Source organism: Pogona vitticeps, chromosome 6 (assembly GCF_051106095.1).
Source record: "Pogona vitticeps strain Pit_001003342236 chromosome 6, PviZW2.1, whole genome shotgun sequence".
In the NCBI taxonomy this organism is placed as follows: domain Eukaryota; kingdom Metazoa; phylum Chordata; class Lepidosauria; order Squamata; family Agamidae; genus Pogona; species Pogona vitticeps.
In genome coordinates this window covers 101,919,418-101,938,838 of record NC_135788.1, presented here as the reverse complement: position 1 = coordinate 101,938,838, position 19,421 = coordinate 101,919,418, and the positions used below count along the sequence as shown (strand labels likewise).

The following is a 19,421-nucleotide window of genomic DNA, read 5'->3' as shown; positions in this document are numbered from 1 at the left end:
CAGCATCTCACAAACAATGTCACCATGACACAGTCCATCAATTGTATGGACTCTTGCTGCATTTTGTGCCAACAAATTCCATTAATGAATTATATTCTTTCTATTTTCTTTTCTGCCCTCAGATTTCTCCCAACCAACTTCCCTGGATGACCCTCAGTCCTACTATTATGAAAAAGAGAAATTTTATTATTTCTATCCATTTTCTCCACACTATACATTATTTTTAAAACTCAATTCTTTGCTTGTGAAGTACTGCCACAGACGTTTTCCAAATGTAAGCAATTATTGAGAGGCTAGCATGCAGGAAAAACATTCTCCACAAAACAGGCAGGTTGGCCAAACACATTTTGCTGTCTGAGGCAGAAGCACAAATGATGCCACCACCTTCTAGCAAGACACCTAGCACCTCAGGTAAGTCCAGCACTGCAGACATATACAAACTGGCACACACTCAACAGGTAGCTCTCCCTCTGCTTTTCAGCAGAAATGCAACACTAACGAATTGAATAATTTACCATTTGTTACGATTTCATGTACCTCAAAATACACTGCCTTGCAGTGGTTTTCTCACTCTGCCTCGTGGTAGAGCTGGCCCTGTTTAGGGGCCCCAGATTAGGTTACAGGATGCTTCTACGTTTGCTTGTTTGTTTGTTTGTTGATTGATTGATTGATTGATTTGATTTGATTTGATTTTTATCCCACCCTTATAGACTATGTCTACTCAGGGTGGCTCACAATAAAATTATTCATAAAACAATTACTGTATGTTGACAAAGTTAAGGAGGTGTCAACCTGATAAAAGGCTGCTGGGGCTGGAAGTCCTATGTTTCAATACTCTGATGAGGTCAGGATATGTGGGTAATAAATAAATAAAACAGTTACCACTCTAGCTCTAAGTTCCTGTGCACTGGATTTAAGGCCTCATCACATCCCTCCTGTCACACTTATTAAGGACCTAATATTGCAATCTGGACTCTGGGCTCACTGATTCCCCTTTCACAGTGCAAATTAAGACGAATGTCTTTGAGCCCAGGTTAATCCCAGAAGCTGAACTATATTCTGACCGGCACTGATTATACAAGAATTTTGGAAATAAAAGGCCTTTTTCGTCACTCGATATCTGATCTTTGCAACTGGTGGGGCTGATGACTACACCTGGTGCTTCCTGTATGCAAGATGTGTCTGACCACTGAAACACACGGCCTTGCCTTAAGACCAGAATGGCTGAAATATGGCCCTCCAGTTGAACTGCAGCTCCCATCATCTATGTTGGGAGTTATAGCCTAACAACATCTGGAGGGCTCCTTGAAGCCCACCCCTGCTCGAAAACTTAGAGGATGTGCATGTCATAAGACAGCATTGCTAGAAGAGGATAAGGAAAAATACATGGGATAAAATCAGAGAGAGGTGCAGACTAAAAGATCCGAAGATGCAATAAGTGGAAAGAAAGGAAATAGAGGCAGACCTGAAAGGTGTAATAGAAGGATGCAAGGCAGTGATCAAAAGGGCAAAAGTCTTACATCCCCTTATGTTGTAACGGCTGAAAGATGACCAAGCGCAACACACTCACCCACCTGCCATCCACATGAAACAGGACATTCATTCACTAGTGCAAGACAGAGAACACCAAAGGCACTGGTGCGGGGGTGGAGAAGGAAAAAGTGAAGTGTCTACAGCTGGTGAAGAAGGCTCCTGCCTATGAATGCTGAAAACACAATAATTCTATGAAATCAAGGTTGGATTCTAACTAATAGACATTTTGTTGGGGGCACAGGCTACACAACCTTACTCAACTTAGAGAGTTCAACTCAGTAAAGCACTACACAATTACCAAATATGAACAAAAAGTAGTACACTCAGTCACTCACACAGATAGATTGGCAAGTTAAATTGTTGTCAATGGGCAACATACCCTGGAATGGAGGCCAGATACATAGAAAGATCTTGATATAGAATTAGATCTGAGAAACAATTAGGAAAAAACTAGTAGGAGGATGAATGGAAAGGGGGAAAGGGAAGCTAGGCCTAAGGTGGGTCTGGGGAGGGGAAATGCTTGATGGAGCAGAGCTGGGAAGCTAGAGAAAAGGCAGATTGTGGGAGGTTCTGAGAGATGCAGATATCCACTTGTCTAGGGCTGAAGGGGCTATGCAAGGAGAGAAGGAAGCACGATCAAGACACAGAAAGAAGAGATACACCCCAAATCGTGAGGAGGGTAGGGAATGGAGGTGGAGTGAGGGATGGAAGGTTTGGCTGGAGATGGAACAGTCAAAAGACTCAGGTGGTCGAGGGCAAGGAAATCGATTCCTCCCTCCTTCTTCGTCCTGGTGCATCCTCTTCAGCCCTCCCTCCACTGGTCCATCAATTCCTGCATCCTTGGTACCCAACTCTCCCCCCTCCCGCTTCCACCCGCGCCGCATCCCCATGGCAACCGCTCACCATCTCCTCCCTTCGCCTTTCCTCCTTCGCCACGGCTGTCGCGTTCTCTCTCCCCCCCCTCCCGCCCCCCACTCCGTCTCTTTTACCGCGGCAGTGCAAAGGGGAAGAGTGCGGGGAGTGCGGGGAGGGGAGGGGGAGAGGAGGGGGAATGAATCAGCCGTCGCCCCCCCGACGAGCGGAGCGGCGAGGAGAAGGGGCTCGGCATGCAGGCGCTGCCGCGGATGGAGAGATGGAGGCGCGGGGGGGGGGAGAGGGAGGGAGGGAGAGAAGGGGGGAGGGACGGGGACGGAAGCACGGCGCATCCTCCCAGCGGCAGCGCGGCCGGGGGAGGGAAGGGGGAAACGGGGGGAGGGTGGGCTTCTTTTTCCTTTTCCTTCCTCCTTCCCACAAGCCTTTCCCCACCTCCTCCCTTTTTCTCCTCCAATTCTCCTTCCGCCTTCCTTCCTGCCTTTCCTTTTCCTCCCTCTGGCTTTTCATTAACCAACACAGACACACACACACACACACCGCGTATTCTTCAACCCAAGCCTTCTTTCTATCTTCCTGTCTCTCCACTTCGATTCGTCCATCTTCCCCCTTCCCAAGGATCTGCAAGCCCCTGGTCCACTAGACACCCATTCTTCCAGATCTGCGTACCCTCTTCTCCCATCCCCACGCTCACTCTATGCCCCCACTTCACCGAAGCCTGCAGAAGTCTATTTGCATATGTTAATACAGTGGAGTGGGTGCAGATTTTAAAAAGTGCCCGGTCAAAGAAGCTCAATGAGGGCCCAACTTGATCCAACCTCCTTCTTTCCCCAACTCCCAGCATCATCGGACTTAAATTCGGCCAGAAAATGCCCCCTTTCCGAACTGCCTCCTGTATGCACCTCCCATCATCCACTGCCATGCTCAAGTTTTGCCCACTTTTCCAGGAAAGCAAGCCATATGCCCTCTTTCTGTCTAAACAACCTTGCTCCAGCACAGACCCTTCTGAGTGAGTGGGTCTAAAATGGCCATTATTCTAGTCATCCTGCTGGCTGGGGATGATGGGAGATGCTGTCTAGAGCATTTGAGCCGCACCAAGATGAGGAAGGCTATCCTGCTCTTCCCCATGCACACAGAAAGGGTTCCTTTCACTACTTTGAACTACTGCACTTCCACATCTGCCCTTCTTAATGATTTGAAAGTTGGAGGCTCCTTGTTCACTCTGTTCTCCCTCCTCATTCACAAGTTCAACTGCATCCCATGTTCTTCCTCCTTTCTCATTAACAAGTTCATCAGCCCCTCCCCCATCCTCTCTCTTTATTACCAAGCTGATCTCTTCATTTCTTCAACCCACCTTTCCTTCTCCACAAAAGACACTTTTCCTCCAGACATATCCTGCACACACAAACACACACCCATCTGTCAAAACAATCTTCCCTTCAGTCTCTGGGCACCTTCAAGACCAGGTGCTCTTTAGTCTGTTTTAGCAAAAATAACAAAGAAGCCTGGTGATGACCAGTGAGAACTCGATATGTGTACCAGCTTTGTTCTGGGAAGGCAAAAACTTGCTCAGTTGCACAAGGTGTGCTGAGTGTACATCTCTCTGGCCACCCACTTATCACCTCCTCCGTCAGCCTCTCCACTCAAAAGTGCATGTGCATGATGCACACACCTTTATTCCACATTAATTCATCCAGAATAATTACCACCCCTGTGTGGTTCTCTTACTGCAAAATATCACAGTCACTTTACATTCCAATACTGCCAGGTCATATGTACCAGAAATTACAGTATCTTGAGAAAAGGCTGGTGAAATCCACTTAACAGTGAGGGAAAGAAGGCAGGGAATGTCACAGAATCATTCACACCTCTTAAGGTTATTTAAAAAAAAAAAATCTTGTAAACTATATTGGCGAAGTTTAAAATATGAAACAAAATCTTGCCCAGCATGTGTTTTTAAAAATACACCTACAAAAAGAAAAGTTTAAAGTATTTATATTGTAGCTGCAATGCCATTTAGATCTCACTGAAGAAAGGAGTCGCATTTCCCAATTGTAAGGTTCTCTTTCATGTGAAGCCAACATTTATACTCCAAACTCATATTTCAGCCTTAACATTCATGGCTTCCCCTCTCGAAAAGCCCCCTGGAGCTGGTGCTTGGTAAAGAAGCTGAGATTTGATCCCTACCTCCTCCCCCAGAAAACTATTTCCCAAAATACTCTGGAGATAAGAGATGGCTATCAAATCAGTCTGTGAAATACATACATACAGGTGGGATGTACTAAAAACATCACAGTGTTGGGTCTCAGCCACCCACCTAGTCTTCTTCTTTCAGGGTACTCCATCTACTGCCTCCTTCAACAACCAAATGTTCTGCTTTAATTCCCATCAAAGCATGCTCAGCATGCTATTTTAGCAGATTGAGGGGTTGCCCCTTATGCTGTCTTCTTCCAAAGGTGTCTTGCATTTCTGTGAATATTAAGATCCCACCACTCCCACCTGGTAATGACTTTCCTCTTGTACATGGAGAGTGCAGTTCTAGTTACAAAAGAATCTACATTTAAATAATGGATGTGCTGTGAGTTTAATAGATGTGTGTGTACAGACCTGAGTGTGAGAGAGTGCACATGCATGCATATGCATATATGCACACACACTCAAATAACGTGGGTATTAAAAGTAACTTTGGGTTAAAAGCAAAATTATTCTCCAAGTGAAGGTCTACAGACAGATATCAATTAATTAAAATTAATTAATCCATTTAGAAAACAGAATAATTCTAATATACATGCCCACAGGGTGTGCAATTGTCTAGATACCATAATCCCAGGGGAATGGCAGAGTCTTGGAGTGATGTTGGAAACAGACACACATACACAATCTTTGATGAGAGCCGGGTAGATAACAGTCACACATAACTGGAAACATTTATGGCCATAAATGGGTCCTGGTTCTATTTCAGAATGAGGTGCCCTGCCAGCTCAGGGACCACAAGCCTCCAATTCATACAATGTTGGGGCTAACAATCCAGATACAGAAATCTAATAGGAATAAAACAGCTTCCCAAATTCTGTTCAAATGTCTAGTAAGCTGTACATGCAGAGCAGATAATATTCAGTGGATCAAAAGCAAGCTTCAAGGTGTGACACCTTCCACTTTACCCTTAATCCTGCAAGTGCACAAACTCAGAGCCATTTTGTATAGCACCAGCAGTTGTGTTGGAAACACTGTGGCCTATCTGTTCCTCAGCCACTCCAAATAGCATTTGAAGGGAGAAGGAGGGAGAAGAAGGCAGGAACAGTGGAGGAGGCTGTTCCATTGTCAACATGAAGTCAAATTCAAATGCCAGTTCATGGCATTTGGGAGACTCTGGGATCATAATCTAAAAAGTAACTTTTTACAATTCTACCTGGACCAGCCTGATCCATTGCCTCATATGCACGGGGGATCTTAGATGCTATGTAGGGAAGAGAATGTCACCACCTCCCTTGTTGCATAGAAGGCTTCAAGCAAGGCCGGCCCAGCCTTTAGATGTGGTGAAGCAGCAGTCTCAGGTAGCAGAAGGTAGGGGCAAGGAATAGCTATTAGGGAGGGCAGAATAGATGCTGGGTGTGCAACAGAGTCTGTTCTTTATCTTCTCAACCTAGCCCACTACCCTCATATGGTGTGTCTGAAGCTATCCTATTACCAGTGCTGGAATAAGTTTGAAGAGTCGGTGTGGTCTCTTGCTTAATGTGGAGCAGGGGGTCTGCTTCAGCATCATCAAAAATCAAAGTAAATTATAGCCATCTATATAAATTGTGGAATAATCACTAAAATCCAAATGCACCAGAGACAAAAAAAGAGGAGAGGGTGTGTCATTAATTTGAATGAAAGATGCATCTGCTAATTTGTAGGCATGTATATAAGTTCAGAAATGATCACGATCATCCAAATTCATATACAACAAATCCCACATTGGAAAGATTGTGACTGGATGACCTGAGTTCTTGTTAAGTCTGCTGTCCTGGTATAACTTCAAGGGCCTTTGTCTCTTTTCTTTTAGTTCTTTAAATTTAAACCTTGTCAATCCATCAAGCCAAGAACACTTTCCAATACAGGAATGTTCTCTGAAATGCCTTCAATGGAGGACTGTCCTTTGGGTGCCATGAATGAGCAGCAAAACTGATTTATAGAGACCTTAATAGGGCTTTCAAAGTAAGTGGGATACTTAAGGAGTGGTTTTACCAATTCCATCCCCACCCCTGTGAGCTTCCATTGCCAAATGGGGATTCGAACCCAGGTCTCCTGAGCCCTGTTCCATTAGCATATCAACTGCTTCCCAGCAATTTTGGCCCAGTGACTCCATTTGTTATTACTGTGCGTTTACTCCCAGGTATGAGAGAAGATAATTCTGATAATTCAGACAATTATCATATCTACTATTGTGGGCAAGAATCCCGTAGAAGAAATGGGAGTAGCCCTCACAGTCAACAAAAGAGTGGGAAAAGCTGTACTGGGATACAATCTCAAAAATGATAGAATGATTTCAATACAAATCCAAGGCAGACCTTTCAACACCACAGTCATCCATGTTTATGCACCAACCACCAATGCTGAATAGGCTGAAATTGACCAGTTCTATGAAGACTTACAACACCTTCTAGAACTGACACCAAAGAAAGATGTTCTCCTCATTCTAGGGGACTGGAATGCTAAAGCAGAGAGTCAAGAGATAAAAGGAACAACAGGGAAGTTTGGCCTTGGAGTATGTATTTATTTATTTATTTATTTATTTATTTATTTATTTATTTATTTATTTATTTATTTAACTTATATGCTGCCCACTCTACCCAAAGGTCTCTGGGCGCCTTACAACAATTAAAATTCAATTAAAATACAATAAAAGATAAAATGATTAAAATACAATTAAGATAGATACTCAGGACCCACGGTTGATGTTATTTCAATTAAAAGCCTTCTGGAACAGGAAGGTTTTGACCTGGCACCGAAATGTCATCAACGTCGGCACCCGACGAATCTCAGTCGGGAGGGCATTCCATAGTCTGGGGGCTATGAAATATGACTTGCCATTTACCTCACTTTAATGTCACCTCAGAACTGCTAACAAAACTCTGCTTATCTAAGCCTTGAATGAGGAATAAGACTAATGCAAATTCCTCCTGTTTGAAAATAATAATATTATTATTGGGATAAAAAGAACAGATGTAGGCTGTCTTCAAACCGGTGTGGAACAGTGGTTTGAAGGTTTGGCTAGGAGGTCTCAAAAGATTTATGTGCAACACACAAGTCAGTCAGGAAGATCCATGGACAGCCATATCTGGCTGTACCACAGGGTCACTGTGAAGATAACATTGGGGGAAGCCACAATGCCACACCTGCATCGCCTGTGTTGGTTATTCCCATTTTGAACATATGCATTAAAACCAGCCTATCCATGTATTGCCTCTGCTTCCACAAATAAAAGAAACCATCTAAATAGAAGGTGTTTTTGCCACCAGCATCACACTCCCACCACCTGTGTCGGCGGCTCCTATTCTGAACATTTGCAAAATGAATTAAATCTACTGACAAGGAGGGATGCAATTCTAAGTGCCAAAGCAATGTCCCATACTTAATTCTTGTTTGAAACTCAGTCAGGATAGTTGGGAGATCTTTCCTCCCCCAGAATCCTTTTGTTTTGTCTGAAAGAGCTGGAGGGGGGGGAGTTGAGGGTGAGACTTGCAAGACATATTCTGAACAAAACATTCTTAAAATAAAAATAAAAAGCTACCGACACCAGTCCTCAGCACCAACTTGTTCTGGTGAACCAGACAACGTGCAATTAAAAAATATTGTTTCAAAAAATATATATATATCCTTATTTGGAAATTAGTTGATCATCAGGATGCTTCTTGTTTGACTCAGACTTTGCTAGTTTGAGGGCTTGTCATAGATTGAGGTGAACAAGGTATAACCTTCCAGACATTGATGGACTTCCAGTTCCCAGCATTCTTCACCATTGGCTGTGTGGGCTAGCGTGGGCGGGAGTTGCAGTCCATATGTCATCTGGAAAGTTACACTTCTTTCTTGTCAAACCCTCTACTTCAAACGTAAGTCAGATTTCAGGCCTTTTCAACAGTCATGGCTGCTCACTAAGGAAATCAGAAAACTGTCTCCTAAGATAGGGGCTAGGAACCTCTGACAATTATGCAAAACTTCCGCAAGACCAAAACTTAGAAAACTTATTTTTCAAAAAATTTGCAAAGAAGTAGCATTTGGGCAAGGAAGGAAGGAAGGAAGGAAGGAAGGAAGGAAGGAAGGAAGGAAGGAAGGAAGGAAGGAAGGAAGGAAGGAAGGAAAATATTATCACACTTTTAACAATTTCATAATCTTTAAAGTGCTTTAAAGTGGGTTCTCTTTATTTCTTTTATTTTCTTTTGCCAGTTTATAGTTACAATAAAACAACTCTTTACTTTTACTTTTCTTAAAACGAATTACAAGTTACTTATCACCACAAAAAACACGGAATGAAAGAGCACAAGGCTCAGCAGAAGCTCACCCTTGAACCATATGCTATTTTTTCTTTGCTGTTTCTTCTTTGGCAAGAAGGTAACCTTGTAAATCATCATCATCATCTTAAAACTGCAAAGCTGGAACAGTTATTCCTCCTTAAGTTACAATTGTAATAGAGAACTAAATAGAGGTTGCTTTTGGGGGGCCTACAGCTATCAGATTCCCCTGCTGGCTGAGGGATCCTGACAGCTGGAGTCCAAAAATTAACTTTCCTAAGCTCTGATTCTTGGGAAGAGGAACAAATTACAAATAACTGGAAGTGTCATATAAACTATTTATTTTCCAAACTCTTTCTCTGCCTCCCAGATGCTGGGGACAAGAAACACAAGGACCACATAGCTTTCACCACCTCCTTGGTATTTTGCTGATTGACTGGGGTGACACCAGATGACTGATGATTAGAAGTCTGATAGAGTGTCCATAGGCCCTATTTTAAAGAGGCTACTCCTCCATTTGACGGGATGCAAAGGTTAGTCCAACATCAGAAGGACTATCTACTCCAAGTCTAATTTAAAGACAAAAACCCAAGGAAGGGAGATCAGAAATCCTGAAGTTGCCCATCCACAGGGAGACAGCATCCTGAACAGCAGACTCAGCAGCTACAATGAGGTCATCTGGCCACAATTTTATCCAGTTGAGTGAGATGCGCTGTAATTCTCTTTAAATTCCTAATTTTGTGTCTGCACATATAAATCAACATATGCAATCCTATGGAAATCAGTGCCCATTTTAAAATCCTCCTTTTCAGTGATGTCTGACAGTCCACCCAAGTGGACTCAACCAGTCTCCATTCTAATACAATCAAAACCCAACTACAGTGGTGCCTCGCTACACGATGATAATCCGTTCCACTGAAATCGCTGTTTAGCGAAATCATTGTCTAGCGAAAAGCATTTCCCCATTGGAATGCATTGAAACCTGTTTAATTCATTCCAATGGGGAAGAATCGTCGTTGTCTAGCGAAGATTGGCCATAGGAAAGCCGCTTTGTGAACCACTGATCAGCTGTTCAAATCGCTGTTTTGCGAAGCTTAGGTCCCAAAAAACACCTGTTTGCGAGCGCGCAGGGAGCTATCGAAATCGTCATCTACCGAAAATCGGTTTGCGAAGCAGGGACCAAACATTGTCCAGTGAAATTCCCCCATAGGAATCACTGTTTTGCGAATCGCTATAGCGATTGCAAAAAGCCAATGTCTAGCGAAAAAATGGTCATGCGGGGTAACTGTCTAGCGAGGCACCACTGTACAGTCTATGTTTTTGATGGGACTACAGATCCAGGGACCATGGTCCTTGCCAGTCTCAAGGTCAAGAAAGTTCATCAAAGAAGCTAAGAGATCTACAGGGTAGAACAGGGGCCATGAAGCCCCCCCCCCCAAAGAAAAACATGTTGCATGTTACCCACTGGAAGCAGAAGTTTCCTTTGTCTGCTTGCAGTTTAGCTTATTCAACAACCATTACGACACTTCATGCTTATCTTGCACTCCTGCAAGCTCAAAACACTTTGTGTATATTGGTTCAATCATCCTTAATACGGCCTTGGTAAACCTGGCCGGTATTGTTATTACTAAATTGCAGGCTTGAGGCTGAAGCTGGGAGATGGCAGGCCACTTAGTGGGCATCAGGCAGCCGAGCGTTGAACCTGGCACCAAATGACTCATAACTCATACACTCTGAAGGCAAAAGTGCAGCTAACGTCAGCAAAAAGAGCCCCAACTCCATATCTGCTGGCTACAGTGAGACTATAAAGGAGTGTTCTTTCAGGAGAGAAGTGAGAGGAAGAGGTTATCTCTTGCCCTCATGGGTAACTCTTCCCTCAACCAGCTGTTGGGCCAAAACCAAAAATATATTTGGCTGGATGACATCATTTTGGGTTCTCTGGTGTAACGTGAGATGCCACCTTTTACCACTTGAACTGCACCCAGATAAAGCACTCATTAGATAAGAGCAAACTCTCCCATGTTGGTGAAGTAGTCTTTCTAATGTGTTTAAAATTATTATAAACCTGTCTGGAAAGCTCAGCAGTTTAGGTATCTGGCTGTGGAGCCAGAGGTAGGGAGTCTGATTTCCTACTGAGCCTCCTGTGAGTAGAGCCAGCCTGTGTGGCCTTGGGAAGCTACATTAGTCCCAGGGCACCCCAAAAAGAAGGGAATGGTAAACTACTTCTGAACACCTTCTACCTGGAAAACCCTAAGAAGGGTCACCAGAACTGACTTGACTGCACATTATTATTATTATTATTATTATTATTATTATTATTATTATTATTATTATTATTATTATTATTATTATTATTATTATTATTATTATTATTATTATTATCATCATCATCATCATCATCATCGTCATCGTCATCGTCATCGTCGTCGTCGTCGTCGTCGTCGTCGTCGTCGTCGTCGTCGTCGTCGTCGTTGTCGTTGTCGATTACTGTTAAGGCAACTTGTCTGTTGCACAGGGTTTTACACTGTTCCTCGGGAAGGCTTTTTAATACTGGCCGCAATACCCCTTTCCCCTGCCAGGACAAAGGAAGAGAAGACAAGGAGGGTCTGGAGGCTGTATTGTAGAAGAAGCAACTAGGCAACTCGTTCACGTTGCCAACACAGGGATACAGTTTACCAAGGCATCCAAGCTTAATTGCAAATCCCATTCCATTGCCTGTATGTTAATAAACCTTGGATTTATAGTCCACGCCTGGATAAATATTCTTCCTTTCTATGGCCCTTCCCCAAGGCACAGAAATGTTAGCAAACTTGAAAAAAGTCACATACTTTTTTTAAAAACTCCAGAACCACCAGGTGGGATATGGGATCCTGAGTGATAGTCGAGACCTCAGTTTTTAGTGTAATGATTTTAGGAAAAAGTCGCGTTTTATACACAGAAAAATACAGTATATTAAGAACACTAACTTCCTTTGGGCACCTTAAGCAGAAAGTCCCACAAGTGCCTTTTCTTTTTTTCTGAATACAGTCATGCCTCGCTTTATGATTGCCCCATATAACGACAAATCTGCTTAACGATACCCTTTTTGCGATTGCAAAACGATGCTTCTTATGGGCAAAATCCGCTGTGCGATGATCGGTTCCCTGCTTCAGGAACCGATTTTTCGCATTACGACGATCAGCAAACAGCTGATTGTCGGGTTCCAAAATGGCCGCTGGCTGAAAAAAATGGCCCCCCGCTGTTTTCTAGGACGGATTCCTCGCTAGACAGGCACTGAAAATGGCTGCCATATGGGGGATCTTCGCTGGACGGTGAGTTTTTAGCCCATTGGAACGCATTAACCGGGTTTTAATGCATTTCAATGGGTTTTTTATTTTCGCTTTACAACATTTTCGCTCTACAGCCATTTCGCTGGAACGAAATAACATCGTTAAGCGAGGCACCACTGTACGTGTAAATATACAGTAAGAATAAATAGAACGAGGAATCAAATCTGCCTCCTTCATTCTGCCTAAAGAGAGAGTTCCCAACCTTACATCTCCTAGATATTGTTGAACTACAGCTCCAGGAACGCCCTACCCATTGGCCATGCTCTTCTGGGAACTGATGTAGCATGATCTGAGGATCCAAGCTTCTATCCAGAGCTTGGAAAAGTTACTTTCTGGACTTCAACTGCCAGAATTCCCTGTCAACCTGTCCAGTGAGGGGTTCTGGGAGCCATCATCTGAATTTTAATTTTTCTAAGTCCAGATCTGCTCAGAGCCTGGGCAAGGTACTTTTGTTTCCTGTCATTTTTAAGATCCTCCAGCTAGTAGCTATGATAACTGAAGTATCCTGGGATTTACTCTGATCCTGATAGGGCTAACACAATGGCTAACCCAGCAAAGCAGACCTCCAGTGAGAATGTCAGGTTGCCCAAAGGTCATCCATATTTCCTCCTGCTCAGGGTCCCACAGGACAATTGTCGCAGACCCAAAATATCACCAGATGTTCTTGGATTGCCTGTCCCTATCAGCCCTAACCATCATAGCCAACAGTGAGGGATAATTGGAGCTGCCAGTCAGCAACATCTGGATGTCCCTTATCCTTGGGTTAAATGTTGCCTTGAAAGCATAGCAAGGGAAAACAGTCCTGGGCGTTCCGTAAGCGTGAGCCAGTGGCTGAACCAGCAAAATTTAGGAGTGACCTTTTGGCACTGAGGGATCTTTGAAGCATGTATCCTGGTTGAAATTCAAAATGTATGACCTCTTACTCCTCAGCAACCACCCTGAGTTATCCAGAGGGTAGGGGTGGGGATATGTTCTTCATAACCACAGAGGCTCTCTGCTAAGATTGCCAATTGTCTTGATTTTGTCAAGGAGGCTGAAAACAAAAATAACATAATACCATTCAAACCGCAGCAACATTCATGGCTCGATTATTAAGTTCTCTCCTCACCCTCTCCCCAAATGTCTAGAATTATTAAGGCCTATACAGGAAAAATCAACAGAGAAGAGCTAAACGGCGGATCATTTTAAAATAGAACAAGGACACTGTCAAAAGGCACAAACATGCAGAGTTTTTCATCGCTTTCAGCCAAGGCTAGCTCCATGCTTGAGTTGCCCATCCCCACAAAGTGGCAGCTGGTGACACGGCCACCCTCCCACCCTTGTGCTTATTGGTAGCGCTAGGCAGCCTGCTAGTGCAGCCACCATGTGAAGCAAAAAGTAAGCTCACTCCCATTTTTTATTTTTAAAAATAAACAGGCAGGTGGATGTTATCCATTGTTGTGTTATTTTACAAAATATTTTATTGCATTCCCCACACACACAATTTTGTTGTTGTCATGTTCTCATTACCCAACGAAGTAACATTTTTACAGGTAATGCGTTATTTCTAAAATTTTGTATACATTCGTAATGTCATTCCTAAAGATGGGGGTATTCATATTCGTATACTCCGGAGCTCGCGGTCAACTAGCCACTGATGGCAGAAGAAGGGGAGACCAGCCTCCCTGCCAGGCTGACGAGTTGATTGTGAGCTCCGGAGCGACTGGAAAGGAGCACAGACCCATGGCAGCAGCAGACGGCTGAGTGGACAGTCCAGCCCCAGAGGGCCAGACCCTTGTTATGTCCACCTGTGCATCTCTAGTCATGGCCAAAATCCATACTAAAGCCTTCCTTCTTCTTTCTTAAGGAGGAAATAATCTTTCATGTTTTGGGAAAAATGTGGGAAATATGGACAGTGGGAGGAAGTCTTCAGCTACTGAAAATCTACCAGTGACATCATTATCCTTCTGCAGGTGTAAGCTATGAAACCAAATTTCAGTCAAGGTATTCCAGAGCCGGTTGTGACATTTTGGGAGTTTGGGATACGCTGACTTCCATCTTGTCCCCCCCCCCAAAAAATTAACAGAGTCCCTGGTTAAAACTCTTCCCTCTTGCTCTCTAAATAATTTCCTCTTTGAGTAATGTGACCATTTCTTGAAAACTTCAACCACCACCACCCCAAAAATTGGCCAGAGAGATCTCTAAAGAAGCAGTGGAAAGGGGGACAGAAAACTTTCCTTCCTTGAATTTTCTTTTGTTACCTCAATGTCCAGGCCGTTACTTGAAGGAACAAGCCTTATGGATCTGAGGTGTGCTTTGCAACACATGAACCTATGGCACTAGGGCTGAGTAGGCATGCCCAGAACTGTGTTTGGCATGCCTGAAAGCTGTTTTGCTTAGGTTAGTCATGAGTAGATGAACCTAGAACTTAGCTGTGCTTTGTGCTTGGTGGGAAAATAGCCCCATTAACAAAAACAACCTCTGGTCCTACCCATATTGTTTTATGCCGTGCTCTGCACACTTACCTCCACCCACTGCAGGAAGGTAGCCCTCCCCTCTGGAAGGAGGACAAATACTGGTTAGGGACCTTGTGACTCTATTGTTTACAGTGGTGCTTTGCATTACGATGTTAATTCGTTCCACCAAAATCGCTGTAGAACGAAAACATCATAAGGCGATTTAAAAAGCCCATAGAAACGCATTAAAACCTGATTAATGTGTTCCTATGGGCTTGAAACTCACCCTCCAGCAAAGATCCTCCATAGCGCAGCCATTTTCGCTGCCCATGCAGTGAGGAATCCGTCCCAGAAAACAGCGGGTGGCCATTTTTTTTTAACCCGGCAGCCATTTTGAAACCGCCAATCGGCTGTGTGAAAATTGTCATTTTGCGATGATCGGTTACTGAAGCTAGGAACCGATCATCGCAAAGTGAAAAAATCCCATAGGAAACATCGTTTTACGATCGCTTTGGCGATCGCAAAAACTTCGTCGTTATGCGATTTTGTCGTAAAATGGAGCACTTGTCTTGCGAGGCACCACTGTACTTTATCTCTTATTCCCAAACTGGAACTCAGCCTGTCATGCTGGGGGGGAAAGTATTCTGAACTCATGGCCAAGCACAGCTTTGTCTATTCTGAGGCATACCAGCTTTTCCACCTCTGATCCTCTTAATTAGAACTAAGCACCAAGGACCGAACGGGAAGATTTCTGCATGCGCCTCCTCTGCCACTGAGCTATTTCAACAACCTTAGGTTATATCTTTTGCCTTCTGGCCTTTGAGCTTTTATATTCAGATCTAACAGTAAAGGTTTTCCCTACAGATGTGCAGATAAGACAATCCTTTTCCATGCAAATGAGAGAGAAAGTAAATCCAGGAGACTGCACCAGATTTATGTATAAGTTACATAAACCTACAGTTTAGGGCCTGAGATGATGAAGGGCCTCTAAAAAAAACAAACAAACCACACAATCGGAAGAAAAATACTGAATTTCTGTTTTATGTACTGCTAGAGGCCTCTTAAAACTGACATCACTTAAGGCCTCAGTATGTCTTAATCCAGCTCTCCTGGGAAGTGTTGATTTGATGAAGATGAGGAAGAAAAACAGAGAGGAGAAAAACCTCAGGAAACGGAGGTGGAAGAAAGCGTGAATCCGGGCAATGATGAGTGGCGCTTCCTAAGCACCAAGTTTAAACCACCAGCCTCTCTCTTAAGACACTCTCTCCCACAAGTCTCTTCTGTGCTTAAAAGCATATTGTTGGAACAATCAGTCTATGCAATTATCTCCATATGGGAGGTGTGCAACGCAGGGAAAAGGAATTGTCTTTGGTGGCAAAGAACAGTCTTTGCACGTGGGAGGCCCCATCTTCGAGCCCCAGCATCTCATGTACCCAAAATAATAATAATAATGACAACAGTGGAAGATTTTATGTAGTGCTCTCATATCACATGCTATATGCAAGATATAAAGGCAAGAGAAAAACCAATCAGAGTGAAAAGAAGTGGCTAAACTGACTGTTGTCTCAGAAAATATACAGAGATTAGATGATACAGATTCATGTGTGATAAAGCGGGTGTGGCTACTCATCAGACTGTCTCAGCGGAACATCCATATTTAAATGCACCCTATCTCTGAAACTCTAGCTGCTTGGGAGAAGCAGGAGCAGAGGACTCTTGCCTTTCAAACCTCCTTCTGGTTTTTCCAGAGGCATCTAATTGGCCTCCAAAGGAAGCTGAGTTGCAATGGAGCCAGGACTGAGAAGGTCAAAGTGGCTGGATGTTCCTCAGGATGATGAGGTCCTTTGCCAGGCCCTTCAGATAGGGTTGCCAGATACATTGGTACCAAAAGGAGGACATAGAAAGACAAAAAGGAGGACAAAGGAGGACATATTGAGTGTTTCATTTGAATCCACATTAAACCTGCAATCAATACAATTTTATTACAATTCCTGCCAATAAACGTCTCTTAGTGAACTGTCCAAGAAACAGTCATGTTAAAAAATAAAAATAAATTCAATGGAGGCTTTTTTCAAAATACCAAAGAATATTATTTAAACAGCTAATTGTACAACTACTACCTTGAAATACTTGCTGTTCTCAGCAGAGTTAAATGCAATGGAGATTAAATTTTGCAATGTTCCTTTTTCCATGGTTTTATGAAAAAGTCAAGTCTCTGTGTGTGTGTGTGTGTGTGTGTATGTCTCTCCCTCTCCCTCTCCCTCCATCTGACACACAAACCCTTCCTCAATGTTCAAACAATCAGTTGCTTCAGTTCACTATGTCCATTTCCTCTCATGTCCATTTCTACCCATCCCTCCCTCGCACCTTTGAGCCATCTCTCCCTTGCAGTCACAACCTTTTTTTCATGATTTTATAAAACTAAGTCTCTTTCTCACTCACATACATCCTTCCTCCCTCCCTAAATTTTCCCCGATCTTACTTTTAAACAAGCCTCTGTCAAGCTCCCTCGCACCTTTCTTCCCTCCTTGATTGAAGTTTCCCTCGTGCTCTCAGTCACCTCCCCCGGAAGCAGTCACTGATTGCCCCCCCCCCTGTTGCACAGCGGGGGACCAATTAAACTGGCTTATCTCCGATCAGAACCATCAGAACAGAGGATTTACAAGCCGCTGCGGGAGGATTTACAAATGCCTTACAACCAAGGAGGGAGGGAGAGGTGATTTACATTTTCAGGTAGAAATGCCGGACATTTTAAAGCTTTTTAGCTTTGCCTGCCGGACGCAGGATTTTCGCTTAAAAAGCAGGACATGTCCTCCCTTTTCCGGACATCTGGCAACCCTACCTTCAGATATCCCTGTTCCTATTGAAACTGCAATTCCTACAGCAGCTCTGTGTGTGTGTGTGTGTGTGTGTGTGTGTGTGTGTGTGTGTGTGTGTGTGTGTGTGTGTGTGTGTGTGTTCATGCGCACGCACGCATGTGCACCTAGTAAAATATGTTGTGAGCAATCCATGTTGTAGTGCAAAAGGATGGTGGGATGGCATGACCTTAAATGTGCAATTACAGTCCATTAGCTTTGCAAAATACTTTTTCTCACTGAGATGAAAACCGCTAGAATGGGATCAAGAAAAGCTACCTGTATTTTTGGACTCTTCTTGGGGGCCTGGCAAAGGAGGTGGACAGTCCTGAGGAGTACCCCCAGTTAAAAATTTACTTTTAACTATAGGAATATGGCAGTTATCTTTGCAATTGTCTTGTGAGCACTCCGAGCAGGAATTACAAACCAAGGGGGTCCCATCATCCTAGCTGCATAGCCAGTGCTCAATGATAATGGAAACAACAGTGTTATGACATCTTTAGATACATTTTCATTGTTCCCAACCTTGGGTAATCCACATGTTCTTGGACTGCAACTCCCAGAAATCCTAGCCATCACAGATGGTGGTGAAGCCTTTTGGGAATTGCAGTGCAAGAACATCTACGTTACCCAAGGTTGGGAACCACTGTTCTAGAGCTATCTGGCTTTCTTTCAGCCTCCTGGCTAACTAGAGCAGAGGTGAAGGATTGAGGCTTGTGGTCTCCAGCTGTTGCTTATTCTAAAGCACTAAGGTCCATCATCCAGATGGTGAGATGCAAAACAGTGCCACAGGCAGAAGACGGCTCACAGCAAATCAAATTACTTCCTGCCTCGCACAAGCAAGTGACACAGTGGGACATCTTTCCTACTAAAATGCAGATGTCCACCTGAATTAGTATGATCAGCAATGCTGCAAACCCACCACCTTCTAAAGACCAGGTTGAAAGCAATGAAACAATCTGCTTATTTCACTGATGAGGAACATTAAGGTTGACAGATTAGCAATTAGCCAAAGATCAACCATGCCAGATATTTTTTTTTTCAGTTTTCAAATTGACACCTTCGTATTCAGATAGTGAGATGCAGAAATACCTGTAGATCTCCTTCAAATTACCAGTCCTGATCTAATTTCCGCCCCCACCCCAGACAAGATAGACTTTGATCTGATCCATCAAGGCAATTCTTACATTCTTAATTATTTCTCGGTTGCCACATCTGTATACCCTACCTGACCATTTTAAATGTGCATACTTCAGCCTCAGCTGACATGTGCCGTGCATATTTAGTACCTGAGAAAACATACCATAGTACAAAATGTAAAGTAAGGAACAGCTCTGAATCTCCTGGGTAGAGAACAACTGCTGGGCTACGGCACTAGAAATATTGATCTAACACAGTCTACATCAGGTTGCGTCTTACTTTGCTTTATCTCATTTTACTTTAAGATTCCAGAAACACTCTGTTCTCCACTATCTTATGCACAGCAGGGCCAGCCCAAGACATTTGACTGCCTGTGGTGAAAACCGAAATGGCAAATTCCCCCCCCCCACCCTCAATACCACATACAAAGCCAGCTAGGTGGCAGCAGAACTTCCTTTAAATGGAATGGGAGAACATCAATGGACGCTGATGAGGTAGTGAATCCGTGCTAGATTTTAGTCCGAACATTATCAAAGCTATCCACAGCACTTGAGCCTCTCCCTCAGATATGTGGCACAACTTGGAAGGGTTCTTTAACACTCAGGTTCAAACCAGGATTACCACAACATCCTCTAGCCCAGTGGTCCCCAACCTTTTTAACACCAGGGACCGGTTTAGTTGAAGACTATTCTCCCAAGGTGGGTGTCTATCCATCCATGCGGGAGGGGTACGTGCTTGTGTCTGTGCATGCGTGCAGGGGCATGTGGG

At 43.7% G+C, this 19,421-nt stretch overlaps 1 protein-coding gene across 2 annotated transcripts in view; it reads right to left on the bottom strand.

Moving 5' to 3' along the window:
* Window positions 1–19,421, bottom strand: part of LRRC4B (leucine rich repeat containing 4B) — a 127,742-nt gene that overhangs the window by 56,922 nt on the left and 51,399 nt on the right. The window contains exon 1 of one of the 2 annotated variants that reach the window (XM_078378012.1): window positions 2,437–11,108. The exons of the other annotated variant lie outside the window; for it this stretch is intronic. The gene's annotated coding sequence lies outside the window, so the exon portion shown is untranslated. Of the gene's footprint in view, window positions 1–2,436; window positions 11,109–19,421 lie in introns of those variants that run through there. 2 annotated transcript variants of the gene reach the window in all.